Source organism: Psammomys obesus, unplaced genomic scaffold (assembly GCF_907164565.1).
Source record: "Psammomys obesus unplaced genomic scaffold, mPsaObe1.curated_primary_1811, whole genome shotgun sequence".
NCBI classification, from domain to species: domain Eukaryota; kingdom Metazoa; phylum Chordata; class Mammalia; order Rodentia; family Muridae; genus Psammomys; species Psammomys obesus.
The window spans coordinates 10,308,511-10,324,183 of NW_026589732.1; positions in this window are offsets into that span (position 1 = coordinate 10,308,511).

Genomic DNA, 15,673 nt, shown 5'->3' on the forward strand with positions numbered 1-15,673 from the left:
ACCGTAGGTTTTAATTTCGCTATGAATAAATGCAGTACGGCTATGTTGAAAAGGTGAGCTGGGCTGTAAATGTTTGTTTCAGTACAGTTGCAGAAAGAGGGAGCCTGGAGCATTTCCATGCCCTTAAAATGGATGCAGGGAAGGGAGTATTGAGAACGGAGCCACAAAAGGTGATTAAAGGGTCTGGGGAGGAAGGGAAATCAAAATTTTTAGGTTTGCAGAAAGGCCTGTGTATGGCCAGGATTATAGGGGAGGACAGGAAAGGAATGAGGACTTGCTGTTCTTTCTCCACTAAGATGGAACTAGGAGAGTGGGCTTCGAAGAGAACAGGGTGATTTAAGACCGGAAAACAGTGTCTTCCCTGGCCTCTAGAAGCTGGGTCTCTTCCGTAGGATCTCTAGGGAAGAGAAACATTGGTCAGGTGTGGCTTGCTTTAGTTTCATTCCACTCCTTCCCCAGGGGCACAGCTCTGTCTGTCCCTTTCAATGCTGCCAGCTGGCAGAGTGAGAACAGCCATCTGAAAGCAGTGTTAGGCTGCAGAAATCTAATCTTAGTGTAAGGTATTGAATTTCCAATTAGGATGCTCATTTGTTCTTTGTGCCACATATTGGGGCCCTGGGCTAATTGAAGTGGAGTATTGTCCTGCCTGGAGACAAGGGAGTGGTTAAGGGACATCAATCAAGAGCACCCAGTGCAGCTCAGGTTTAACCAAGACTTTCTAACAGTGGTTGAAATGTTTATATAGATCTTTAATCGTCTCCACCTTCATAAGTGGTATGTGTGGAGTTTCTCTGTTTGTACAAAATGTATTGCCATTCTATAGACACAGGGCTGTGAGTGCCTAATGTGTTTATGTAAAATATGTATTAAATAGGGTTATGTGTATAATATGTGTGTTAAATAGGATTATGCATATATAATACACATAAAATAAGGTTATATGTCTACAATATGTATGTATTGGGGTTATGTGTATATAAGACATATGTATTAAATAGGGTATATGTATATAAATGGAGTTCTATCCATATACATAGTCATAGGGGGGTATATGAAAGGTGGTCAGACAAATGTCAATGCTGCTTACATAAAGAATGAAAAATTTCATGTGACCTTTACTGTCTTTTTATAACACCACATAGTTCTTGAAATTTTTATGAGATTATATCATCCATACAATCAGGGGAAAAACAATAATGTGATGCAGAAAAAAAACAAAACAAAACACAACACAACTAGCCATGTCTTAGGTTAGGCAAAGAAGCGAACTGAGCTACTCTTTTTAGATTTAAACCCAAACCTCATGTGAGTGACTGGAACTTGGTTCCACAATTCTAACAACACCAAAAAGCCAGAGGGACCGTGCTCTCACCGGGGAACAAATGGTCTGAGTGGAGGTGGGAAAAGCCACCTGGGCTTGAGACAGGGGCAGAATCAAGCCAGTGGCAGAAACTGAGAAGCCCTTGGAAGTCCTTAGAGGAGGACAAGGAGGCGCATTGGGTGATGGGACTCATGGCTGCTGAGCTGAGGTGGCTCCAGGAAACAGGAAAACATTGCTGCAAAAGACTCAACCAGAGAGTGAAAAACAGCACAGGGTAAGTAAGGTCTTCACTGCTTAGCCTTGACAGAAACTAGAGGCTAGGTAGGATATTCCCACCTCTGTGCAGAAAATGGAAGTACTCTATCTCACCGAAGAAAACATGGAAATAATCATGGGCACACACATGTGGAGATATATTTCCTTGATCGAGTCCAGTGACTTCTGAGACCTCAGCTTTTCAGTTACCGAATAAATGGGCGTGTTGATCCCTTCCAGTGGTAAAAGTCACTGGACGCATTCCATTGGAATTGCTGTACAGGGTAATTCATTTTTCCCTGGCAAGGAAGTACCTGCGGTGTGGAAACTCCATTTTTAAAAGCTGAGACTCTGCTCACATTCACAATACGTTACAGCAAGGAGGCAGGAGCACATGGCACGCCTCTTGAATCTTCTGAGCAGGAGACAGTGTGTGATCAGAGGAGCATTGTTCTTTCCTCGCAAAATCAGCTGGGACGGGAAGACTCAAGGGCAAATTTCCCTCACAAACCTAGAAGCCAGCCCTGCTCCTCACCTCCTGCCCCCACCTCATCTTTTTACCATGTCCCTCATTTCTATAGATTCTTGTTTTCAACCTGAGGGGCTTGGCTCCAGAGAGAGACAAATCAAGTGCAGAGAGAAAAGAAAATCGCTTCCTGGACCTGAATATTTAGTGATGAACTCAACCTTCAGAGAAGGGTGAGAAATATGATTCTGTTTGGAAGGGAAAATAAATGTCTTCCAAATCAACGTGAAAATGGAGACCCGAGGATGTGAGGTTTGCATCTGTCCTTAACGCGGCGCTGGAAGGATGGAGACTGAGACAGTAAATGATATATCAGATGTGGCGCTCTGCTTAGAAATTGCAATTCTAAATGTCATATGCTGTGAGCTTCTCTTGCTCCCCCCATAATTCAAGACAATTCACAAGAGATAGCTTCTTTTCTCTGCCATAATAATATTCTCTAGCTTGTGTCCCAAATAAACAACACTGGTTACGGCTTTAAGCAATACCTTCTCCATTTCCCCGTACCACTTAAATCAACAAGCCCTTTGTCTGATGTGAGGCCTGAGCCCCCAGCCTTTTATTTCACTGCAGATATGATTCTCTTGCAGTCCTCATTCCTTATCTCCACTACTAAAGAGCAGGAGTGCATCACCCTGCTTGTACTATAGCCTTTCAGTATGCTGATAAGATGGGAATATTTTGTACCTTTTTTTGTGAATCATTTTTTAAATCTTTATCATTATCTGTTTTTCTATCCCCTAGACTGGTGATTTTATATTTTCATGTGTGTGTTTTTCCATTAATTTTTGCAGACTCCAGTCTAGGCATCTTCTGCATAAATGAGAAAATTGGTATTCACGGCACTCAACATGGTTGTCTTTGGAACTTGGCAAAGATTAAAAGGATAAGCAAATTTATAGGTAACAGGGAAAGATTTGGAAGGGCTACAGTGAATGTGTTTCTTCATTGGACAGAGCTTGCCTGTGTATTTGGAAAGAAAAAGGGACCATTCAGAGACACCAAAGAAAATGCTGCCAGAGATGTTTTACCTGAGGATTTCCTACCGGCGATGAAGGACCTTAAGCAAAAGCATGGCATTGCTGTAGATGACCCCATGGGCATGCTCATTACTGCTGCAGACTTGAGTAAGGAGAAGATACCATCTATTGGAATCAGAGCTGGCTCAAGGAAGACGAAAATGTCTAGAAAGAAAAATAAATAGGCTATGCCCCTTGGGATTTGAAGAATAGTAATTTCCTCGCAGACATACAGAATTCTTTTTTACTTCAAAATTCAGCACAGTTCCTTAGAACTAGGAAATAAGGTCCTCTTATGATGGTAACATATCCACAAATCAGCAAAGATGAAATGATGCAATGAACAGAGATATCTTTAGGCGTGGTTTATTCTCTGAGGTGTGTGTACTCCCACGAATGCTGAAGAAACACAGAGCAGCTGTAGGTTCAAATGGTATAGTTAAAATTTGTCTTTAAAATTAGACTTGAAAGATGAAGAGAGAATTGATAGATTTAGACTCTCTCTCTCTCTCTCACACACACACACACATATACACACAATTATTTAGCTCAGTACTCTCCTGTCAGGTGTCACAACAGGCCATGAGGAAAAGGTAGTCATCACTGTTTTATACACTGGCTGAAGGCAGTTCCACGAACCTGAGTAATACTTGGAAGGTCACACAGCTGATCAGTTTTAGAGTAGAGAATCAGATGCAGAATTAATGCTTCACGGAGGGAACTGTCCTTTTGTAGGCATGAATGCCAAGTAATCTGATCACAAACTAGGTAGAGAATGTGGGGCTTGGGGGATGAAGGAGAGAGAGAGAGAGAGAGAGAGAGAGAGAGAGAGAGAGAGGATTGTTTGGACACATACTCTGCGAGGCCTCTACTTAGCTTCTATGCCTGTGTACTCACTGCCGTCTTCCACTGGCTAATTTGGCTTCTTGTGCACATAATGTGATATTCAGACTCCAGTGCAGTCTCTGCTACTGGAGACTAAAAACCTAGATTTGAAAGTGAGCACATTTGTGTCAGACTAAAGGAGCAGCATCTCTCTCTTTTTTTTAATTTTTCTTTTTAATTAATTAATTATTTATTTAATTTTTTATATTAATTACAGTTTATTCACTTTGTATCCCAGCTGTAGCCTGCTCCCTCATTCCCTCCCAATCCCACTCTCCCTCTCTCATCTTCTCCCATGCCCTTCTCCAAGTCCACTGATAGGGGAAGTTCTCCTCCCCTTCCATCTGACCCTAGCTTATCAGGTCTCATCAGGACTGGCTGCACTGTCTTCCTCTGTGGCCTGGTAAGGCTGCTGGAAAAGAGCCAGCCACTGAGTTCATGTCAGAGACAGTCCCTGTTCCCATTACTAGGGAACCCACTTGGAGAATGAGCTGCCATGGGCTACATCTGTGCAGGTGTTCTATGTTATATCCATGAATGGATCTTGGTTGGAGTATCAGTCTCAGAAAAGACCCCTGGGCCCAGATTTTTGTTTTTGTTGCTCTCCTTGTGGCGCTCCTGTCCCCTCCAGGTCTTTCTATCTCCCCCTTCTTTCATAAGATTTCCTGCACTCTGCCCAAGGTTTGGTTATGACTCAGCATCTGCTTTGATACACTGCTGGGTAAAGTTTTTCAGAGGCCCTCTGAGGTAGGCTCCTGTCCCGTTTCCTGTTTTCTCCTTCTTTCAATTTGTTTTTCCATCCCACTTGTCTTTCTGAGTAAGGATTGATCATCTTACCCAGCGTCCTCCTTCTTGCTTAGCTTCTTTAGGTGTACAGATTTTTGTAGGTTTATCTTATATTGTATGTCTAATATCGACTTATACATGAGTATATACCATGTGTGCCTTTCTCTTTCTAGGATACCTCACTCAGGATGATCTTTACTAGTTCCCACCATTTGCCTGCAAATTTCATGATTTCATACTTTTTGATTGCTAAGTAGTATTCCATTGTGTAAATGTACCACAATTTCTGTATCCATTCATCACTTGAGGGACATCTGGGTTGTTTCCAGGTTCTGGCTATAACGAAAAACGCTGCTACAAACATGGTTGAGCAAATGTCTTTGTTGTATACTTGAGCTTCTTTTGGATATATGCCTAGGAGTGGTACAGCTGAATCTTGGGGAAGTGCTATTCCTAATTGTCTGAGAAAGTGCCAGATTGATTTCCAAAGTGGTTGTACAAGTTTACATTCCCACCAGCAATGGAGGAGGGTTCTCCTTTCTCCACATCCTCTCCAGCATGTGTTGTCACTTGAGTTTTTGATCTTAGCAATTCTGATGGTGTAAGGGAAATCTCAGGGTTGTTTTGATTTGCATCTCCCTGATGACTAAGGAAGTTGAACATTTATTTTTTTAATTAAATTTTTATGTTTTTAATATTGGTTACAGTTTATTAACTTTGTATCCCAGCTGTAGCCCACTCCCTCATTTCCTCCCAATCCCATCCTCCCTCCTTCATCTCCTCCCTGCCCCTTTCCAAATCCACTATAGGGGAGGACCTCCTCCCCTTCCATCTGACTCTAGCTTATCAAGTTTCTTCAGGACTGGCTGCAAAGTCCTCCTCTGTGGCCTAGCAAGGCTGCTCATCCTTGGAGTGGGGGGAGGCAAAAAAAAAAAAAAAAAACAACAACAAACCAAACAACAACAACAACAACAAAAAAAAAACAGCTATTGAGTTTATGTCTGAAATTGTCCCTGTTCCCCTTATACTGAGCTACCATAGGCTACATCTGAGCAGGGGTTGTAGGTTATATCCATGCATGTTCCTTGGTTGGAGATATTGTCATTTAAAGACCCCTGTGCCCCAGTATATTTGGTCTCTGTGGAGTTCCTGTCCTCTCCAGGTCATACTCACTCCCCCTTCTTTCATATGATTCCCTGCACTCTGCCCAAGGTTTGGTTATGAGTCTCAGTATCTGCTTTGATACACTACTAGGTAGAGTCTTTCAGAGGCCCTCTGTGGTAGGTTCTTGTCCAGTTACTTGTTTTCTCCTACATCCAATGTCCATCCCATTTGTCTTTCTAAGTGAGGATTGATCATCTTACCCTGAGTCCGCCTTCTTGTCTATCTTCTTTAGGTGTACAGATTTCAGTATGTTTATCCTATCTTATAGGTCTAGTACTCACTTATAAGTGAGTATATACTGTGTGTGTCTTTCTCCTTCTGGGATATCTCAGTCAGGATGATCTTTTCTAGATTCCACCATTTGCCTGCAAATTTCATGATTTCCTTGTTTTTAATTGCAGAGTAGTATTCCATTGTGTAAATGTACCACAATTTCTGTATCCATTCGTCAACTGAGGGACATCTGGGTTGTTTTCAGGTTCTGGCTATTACGAATAAAGCTGCTACAAACATGGTTGAACATATGTCCTTGTTGTATACTTGAGCATATTTTGGGTATATGCCTAGGAGTGGTATAGCTGGATCTCGAGGAAGCACTATTTTCTAATTGTCTGAGAAAGCAGTAGGTTGATTTCCAAAGTGGTTATACAAGTTTACATTCCCACCAGCAATGGAGGAGGGTTCTCCTTTCTCCACATCCTCTCCAGCATGTGTTGTCACTTGAGTTTTTGATCTTAGCCATTCTGATGGGTTTGAAATCTCAGGGTCATTTTGATTTGCATCTCTGTGATGGCTGAGGACGTTGAACATTTCTTTAAGTGTTTCTCTGCCATTCTACATTTCTCTACAGAGAATTCTCTGTTTAGCTCCATACCCCATTTTTTAATTGGATTGTTTGATTTATTGTTTTTTAACTTCTTTAGTTCTTCATATATTCTGGATATCAGCCCTCTGTCAGATATAGGGTTGGTGAAGATCCTTTCCTAGTCTATAAGCTTGTCATTTTGTTTTGACGACAGTGTTCTTTGCTTTACAGAAGCTTTTCAGTTTCATGAGGTCTCATTTAATGATTGTTGATCTTAGAGCCTGTGCTGTTGGTGTTCTGTTCAGGAAGTTGTCTCCTGGGAGCAGCATCTCTTGAGTTGAGAAGGTCTATCCAGGCTAATCCAGCTCTGTCAAGGACACCACACCATTGACTTGTTCTCAACACACCAAAGATCAAGAACAGGTGAGGTGACTATTCATCTGAACATGTGTCTTATCTGCTCCTTTCTCATCATTCCATACTGGCTTTGCCACATATTCTTCTTGGATAATCAAAGAGAAAATATTAACAACTTGAAACCCACAGTGATGATTGCTGCCATGTCTCATGGGCTTCCTGTGTGTCAGCAGCTTTGCCTGTTTCTCTATGGACTCACTGAGCACCGACAGTTCTTGTCTGAGTTGTTTCTATTAACTGGTCCTGGGCCCTGGCAGAAATGGTCACTACACATAGAAGCCTGGCTGCAGGCTGACCTTGTAGATCTGTTTGTTCTTAGCCACTGTGCTATAATGTCACTTTTGTTGTAAGCTTTACCGGCCCAATCTTGTTCAGAGTTGTGCCTCTGGCCCCAACACTTTGGCTCCTTAAATAGCTTTGATTAAGGTGCAATGAGAAAATGATCTTCAAGTGCTTGGTTCCCTGAGACCTTCCTATAGAGGAACAACTCCAAGAGTCTGTTAAGCTAGGGATGAGAAGCTTCACACTTGAGTCAGGACATGCTACAGTCCTCCGGCCTGGAAAACTGAGCATCAGAATCTAAGCTCTGGTATTCTCAGGCCGGAGAGCTGTGTGAGAGGCATGGAGACTGAGGAAGGAATGGGGGAGAGGGGACGCCCTGTAGAATGACCTGCTAACACCCCTTTCAGCTTCTGAAGCAGCACCGTCTTCACCTTTATGGACTCCCAGCCTCTGGCACCAGCTGCTGGGGTGTCCTTGAAAGAAGTCCTCCTAGGCTTCCTGTATAGTGGACTATGAGGTCTCCAATACAATCTTTATGATAATGATGACAAGTAACAGGAAGCCTTAGATTTATAAAACACGTTTCTCATACTGACTTTCCTGGAAATGGCTTTGTTTATCCACACAGTCCCGGGGGCATAAGGAGGGCATAGCACCTTTCTCTTATGGAATTCCATGGTCAGAGTTTGTTTTTCTTTTTCTTCTCTTTTCTCCCCACCCCAGTACCCATTTCTGTGTGGAACTGGGCTAGGTATTACATAGAGAACCCGCTGATCTAGTGCATGGTTTTGAGGTCATTTATATGCCCAAATAACTTTGCTTCAGTGATATTATTGTCCCTTTTCATCAGTAAAGGCCTGAAGTCAAGTGACTTCCTCTGCCGTTTTTATGGATAGCTAGGTATAGTGTGGTCCTTCACACACCAAGAAGACAGATTTATACATAAGCAGCCATCATCCAGCATTTATCCTGTGTCAGGAGCTGTGCTACAGAAAGACAAGCACTGGCTTTGCTAATGATTTAACAACACTACAAGCTGCACTTTAACGATCTGGAAAGAGCACCACATAGTGGATGAGGCATGAAGAAGGGCCTTTCCATCACAGTGGGGTTAGGTTGGATTCCAGCCTCAACAGGTCCTATGTGACCCCAGTGCACTGCTTGATTTTCTGAGCCTCACTTTCCTCGCTCTAAAAGCGGGAATGAGGGGCTGGCGAGGTGGCTCAATCGGTAAAGTACTTGCCATGTAAGCATTAGGACCTGAGTTTGGATATGTAACATCCATGTAAAAGACTAGCTAAACTGAGAAGTACCAAGTTTGGTAACTGACTGCACTCAAAAATAAGGTAACAGGAAATCAAGGAAGACACCCACCACTGACCACAGACCCACACAGCCATACATGCACCCACATGAACACGTGTGCCTGCAACACACTCACCACAGGCGCCACAGAGTGGGACTGAGCATATACTTTACAAATCTAATAATGTCTGTGTAGTGCTTTTGAGTTGGACCTTGTGTTCATTAGCTGCTAATGATATCTGCAATTGGAATTCATGGTCATTTTCTGTTCCAAAGATTGTTTCTTTCCAGGCTAGAAGCAGCAACAGTTAAACTAGGTCCCCAGAGGACAATCTGTGGTTTGGCTCTGACAGTCTAGTCCTTGTGCAGGTGATAGAGCACCATATCCAATGGCCCAAGGGTAGCATGGCATTTCATCCCTTTTGAACTGCCCGCCTCCACCATGTTATTATCTTACGGCTTAAACATGATTGCATTTCTTCAGTATAGAAGTTATTTGATTTATTTCCTTATAGGTACATAGAATTCTTCCAGCCATGGAAGTTGCCTACCTCTAAATTAGTAAAAGTGTTTCTTCTTGCTAGGGGATGCCAACAGTTTACTTCATCTAATCATGGAGACCTGTTTTGTTTGTTTGTTTGTTTGTTTGTTTGTTTTGACATTAGCATTAGCACTCTGGGCTTCCTTATATAAGCTGACCCCATAAAATGCTGCATCATCTTTAAAGAACACAGTGTGACCTCTTAACCTTGGGGCCCCAGTTCTGCTGCTAACTAAACTCTTCAACTACCTCAGGTATTTTTTTTAAGAGACAGTTGTTAAATATTTTATCTTTCTCTTGAATTCTTGAAGCTTATTTCAATGAAGTTCAGTTATCTTCCAATATGATAAAACAGGAGTTTTGTGGTATTGTGTACCTTGAAATTAAAATGTTGGCACATGCTTACTGTTCAGTGTGGGCAATTTAGAAATACTTGTCAGATTAGTACTAATAAAACCAAATTAAGGGAATAAATAAGGGATGTCCAAGTCATATTTTTACTGGTGTGTGTATGGTGGTTTGAATAAGTGTGCCTCCCCATAGATTCATGTATTTGAATGCTTGATCATAGGCAGGGGCACTATTAAGAGGCGTGCCCTAGTTGGAGGAAGTGTGTCAGTGAGTGTGCTCAAGCTACACTCGGTGTGACACCCAGTCTCCTTCTGCTGCCTGTGGATCAAGATGTAGAATCTCTGCTCCCTCTGCAGCACCATGTCTGTGTGTTGCATGCTGCCCATGATGATAACAGACTAAACCTCTGAAACTGTAAACCAGCCCAGTTAGATGTTTTCCTTTATAAGAGTTGCTGAGGTCATGGTGTCTCTTCACAGCAATGAAACCCTAAGATAGGGGCAAAACCTTAGCTGATGAAGCTGAGAGAGCGAAATGCTCATATCTGTTGTTTAGACAAAAGATGTTGTGAAATGTAGATCCATCAGCGAACAAATCATCCTGAATGAAAATTGCTTTCATGTGTTGAGTGTAATTCAATTAGCTGGGCATCCTCCTCCCCACTGTAAAGTTGCTGGTATTTAAAGTTTTGTGATACAGCATAACTTTGTTCAGGTGGTAAAACTAGGATTTAGTCATGGATTTATATTAACCCCAAATTTATATCTACAGTTATTGCGCTGTGTGAATTATACTGTAGAGTAGGTAAGTGATGTGGGTGAGATTTGAACCCAGTTCCCTGGCTTGATAGCTCAGCCTCATCATTGCTTCTTCTAAGAGCTCATCTATTTTTACCCTTGGGGCTTCATACTTTGGAAATAATCTCTTACACACACACACACACACACACACACACACACACACACACAGAGAGAGAGAGAGAGAGAGAGAGAGAGAGAGAGAGAAAGAGAGAGAATAATTATCCAAGAGATAGGATTTGAAACCAAGGCCTTCAAGTTCAATCTAGACAGTTTTCTAAGACATGTCATTATGGTACAGCTCTCCACAAGCTAAATAAAAGTGACTGTGAAGTTCCTATTATTGACCCACTAGAGTGTTCAATAAGAGGTTCTTTAGCTACAACGGAGGTAAAGGAGGGCACGACTTAGTGACTATCTAAACTTACTCTTTGAGATTTAATATAATTATAGCACTGCCTCCTCTCAAACCCTCCCATATACTCCTCCTCACTCTCAAATTTCATAGCCTTTTTTATTAATTATTACATGCATATACGTACATGTATACATATTTCTAAATATAGCCTGCTCATCTGTATGTTTCGTCTATGTATGTCTTCATTTGGCAATGGGTTATCATACTCAAACCCCTGCTGCTTTATACAAAACAAACTTCCTTTTTAATGTATATATTGCGTCGAAAGGCACAGGAGAGGCCACCCTTGCGTCTAAAAGTATACCGGAGCTCCCTCCCACTGCCTCTGAGCGCTCAGAGCGAGTTTGACAATGGCCTGCTGTTTGTGGAGTAGGAGTTCCAAAACCACAGCCTTTTATTGGCTGTGTGGTTCTGGCAACTGTGTAAGTCCCTTGATTTCTCAGAGCTTTGTTGCTTTGCCTTGTATATCGTGGCAGATGACTTTGCAAGGCACTGTGCTAAGCTGCCATCTTCCCAGGACCAACTGAGGGAGCACGCACAACTTGTTTAGAAAGTATCTCAGAGAACAATGTGAGTTCAGTCTTACCTCTGTGATTCCAGGGTGGGGGGGGTACCTGAGTAGACAAGGTGGGCGTGTCCTGCTGGTGCCCTTTCATAGTCTGGCACCTGCTTCCTGCTTCTCCATCTCCCTTCCCTTTTCTCACTTTAATCCTCTGCCTCCTTGCTCCCTCCTGCTGGAGTTTATGACCTTGGCTAATGAGACAAATATGGCTCCTCACATCAAGGGTGGGGAATTAAGGTCTGGTTATAGCCCAATTTAATTTTCATGATCTCTTGAACAAGTGAAGGAATGCTGGGGAAACAGGCTGCTCTTGGCCTGATGCCGGCCCAGCTCGAGTCGGGGCAGCCGTTACCCAGCCTAGCTCATCGCACTCCTGGTAGACATTTCAATTAAAATCATTACCCTTTCTTCCTCTCGGAGGCAGCGACCAGTGCTGGGGTTTTGCTCCCAGTTCTTCCACTTATTAGGCAGCTTTGAATGAGTCAGTCAACTTTTCTGAGCCTTAACTTCCCTGTTTGTAAATGTGGCTATTAATGGTTCCTGCCCTAGCTTTCATACAGGGATGTTTTTAAAAATTACATTGGATTAAGTAAATTAAGTGATTTAAAAAATTCATTTATGTACTATTGTTACTGTGTGTGTGTGTGCACACATGATGTTCATGTGGCCATGCCACCAGACACATGTGGAGGTCAGAGGGCCGTTCTGTGCCGATGGCTCTCTCCCTTCACCTTTACGGCAATTGTGAGGGTTGAGCTCGGGCTGCCAGGCTTACACAGGAGGGGCTTTACCTGTGAGCCCTCTCTCCACCCATGACGGTGATTCTAAAGTAAGTGGTAAGTTTCAGAAGATTTTTCCTTTATTATTCTTATCTAATGTGCCTGACCATTTCCTCTAACTACCCCTGCCTCCTTTTGCTATGCAAGCACTCTGCCCTTGAGCTACAATTCCAGTCCTTGTTGGCCCCCTCTGTGTGTAGGTGTGTAAGTATACAGGCATGTGTACGGGGGGGGGGGGGGGGGGGGGCATGGGTGTAAGAATTTGTGTGGGGACCAGAGGACATCCTTGTGTGTCATCCTTGCCTGTCCAACTCCTTTGACTGAGAGTCCCTCATTGGTTGGGCACTCACTGATCAGGCTGGACTCTCTGGTCAGTGAAGCCCAGGGATCCACCCGCCTCTGTCTTCCCAGTGCTGTCATTAGAAGCTCATGCTACTACACATGGACTGGGGGGACTGAACTAAAGTCCTCATGCTTTAGCCCAACTTGATTTTCGTGATATCTCTTGAATAAGTGAAGGAATGCTGGGGAAACAGGCTGCTCTTGGCCCGATGCTGGCCCAGCCTGAGTCGGGACAGCGGTACCCAGCTGAGCTCAAATCACAGAGCCAGACTACTCCCCATCCTCATTCCAAGCTTTCAATGAGACACTTCTACAAAATGTTTGGGGGAGTATATTAGCTGTTCCCATATCTCCAGGAATTATCACATTCACAGAGTAAGCATTTCTTAAATCACTGAACAAGTTTAATAAACATGAAATAATATACTATGTATGTAATGTTAATTCTAAATGACAGGCTTTTACATCACAGAAAACAGAACTTTGCACAAACTTACTCCTTTACCCTCTAACCAAATACTTGGTGCTTCATTATCGTCACGAGAACCTTGGGGGTAATATTTCTCATAACTTTAATCTTCCTTCTCTTCTGGGACTTCCACTGTTCACAGAAACTTGCAAATGCCTGAGTTCTCTTCTTGAGACCCATCTCTTCTCTTTCGTGTGGACAAAGTCTCCATTCATCAGTGGCTCGGCCAGCTCACCCTTCTCTTGGATATCCATACTGTTTTGTTTGCATCTCACTCTCTCTGCCAAGGGAAAAGTTGCTAGAGTAGTGTACTCAGCAATTGCAGTGTGACTTCTCTTCCGTCTTGTGCTGGCTTGGTTGAAGAGCCACTTCCTGTGTCAGGTAGGTCCTGCAGGGACTTGTCTGCAAACACAACTCTCAGAATCGCTTTTATTTTTATCAATAAAATATATTTTATTAAAATACTTTAGTTGAAGAATTAAACAGCATCACTAGTTCATTCTCTTCTTCCTGTTTTACAATGTTTAGAGTTCACTCTCTCTCCTTTCTTTTTCCCTCTATCCCCTCCAGCTGTGGTGTGTATGTGTGTTTGTGTGTGTGTGTGCGTATTACCTCCCCAGTCTAAATAAACGTTTGCCATCAATAAAGAAGAGATGGAGATGGTGAGTACAGGATAATATGAGCATTGCTCTCTTTCCACTTTGATTCTAACCATGTTGCTGTGTTGCTGTTGAAAGCCGTGGCCTATGTCTTTAATCCCAGCACTAAGGAGGCAGAGGCAGGTGGACCTTTGTGAGTTCAAAGCCAACTTGACCCACATAACAAGTTGTACACTAACCAGAGTTAAATGGTGGGATCTTATCTGAAAAACATAACAGACAAAAAAATATGCTTTTTTTTTTTTTTCTGAGTCAAGTGGAGACTAACATCCTTCAGTGGCTCTTATAGAAGACTTTAGGTCCTGTTAGGTTCCTTAGAATAAAACTGATGGAGCCTCTCAGTGCTGAGCCTGAAGAAGTGAGAAAAGGACTGAGAATAGGAAGAAAGAGACTAGTTTGAAGGTATTTTGGACCCTAGATCAAATCTAATGTTAACCCTTAGGAATGTAGTTGTATGCCTAATGTATAAAAGATAAAGAAGAAATGGGAAGGGTAGACATAGTCCTTCTCACCTAGTCAGAGGAGTTTGGGTAGATGTGAGAACAGTCTTTCCAAAAGCTTCATAGGAGCTGCCATCCTCAGACTGTAACACTTCCTGTCATCAGAATCAGGATATCTCAGCCTTTAAGTTTGATGAGTCCTAAAAATAGAGAAGAGAACTGGGTCAGATTGAATAATTAGGGCACAAACATGGTGAATGGCTTAGGGGAAATATATAAGTATTTGAATAATAGTGATGGGGGAGAGGGGATAAAAATGGGCACAAAATTCAACATATCTTGGAGCATGATAACCAAATTTTTTGAGCTAAAGTTGTCACTATTTGAATGAAAAGAGAATGCTCAGACTGGAGGTCCAAATTATTGGTTGGAATGGTCTGGAGAAATAAATACAAAATCTCTTAAATCTTGCTGTTTCCCACTTCTTTCATAAGATTCCTTGCACTCTGCCCAAAGGTTTCCCATAAGCCTCAGCATTTGCATTTATAGTCTCTACAGGGCAGAGAGTTTCAGAGGTCCTCTGTGTCAGGCTCCTGATTTGTTCCCTCTTTGCTCCTTCTTCTGATGTCCATCCTCTTTGCCTTTCTGGATAAGAATTGAGCATTTTAGCAAGAGTCCTCCCTCTTAATTAGTTTCTTTAGGTGTACAGATTTTAGTAGGTTTATCCTATATTATATGTCTATATGAGTGAGTATATACTGTGTGTGTCTTTCCACAAGGAGAGCAACAGAACCAAAAAATCTGAGCACAGGTGTCTTTTCTGAGACTGATACTCCAACCAAGGACCATGCATGAAGATAACCTAAGACCCCTGCACAGATGTAGCCCATGGCAGTTCAGTATCCAAGTGGGTTCCATTGTAATAGGAACAGGGACTGTCTCTGACATGAACTGATTGGCCTGCTCTTTAATTATCTCCCTCTGAGGGGGAAGCAGCATTACCAGGCCACAGAAGAAGACAATGCAGCCACTCCTGATGAGACCTAATTGACTAGGATCAGAAGGAAGGAAAAGAAGATCTACCCTGTCAGTGGAGTTGGGGAGAGTCATGCATGCAGAGGGTGGAGGAAGGGAGGGATTAGGACGGGAAGAGGGAGGGAACCACAGGGGGGGATACAAAGTGAATAAAGTGTAATTAATAAAGAATTTTAAAAAAAGAATCTCTTAAAGCATTCTCTTTATTTAACTTTCAGCCCCAACCAAACTCTGGCAAAGCAGAAGCTGAGACAAAGGCAAATGCAGGCAAGTGCAGTGTGTTTTGGAGAAGATTGCAGAAAGTAAGAGAGAGAATATAGAGAAGGATGAAGAAACAAGTAATACACACAACATAAGTAGGCATGATGGAAATCACTGCCGTGGGTAGCGGGGACCTCCTGCTAGGGTGTGCACTCTAGAATACTTTCTGAGACTGAACTGCAAAAGGCAGGGAGGCTGATAATCTATCAACAGTTTTCCACTCCCTACTGAGGGATGTCCCTGAAAGCATTCAT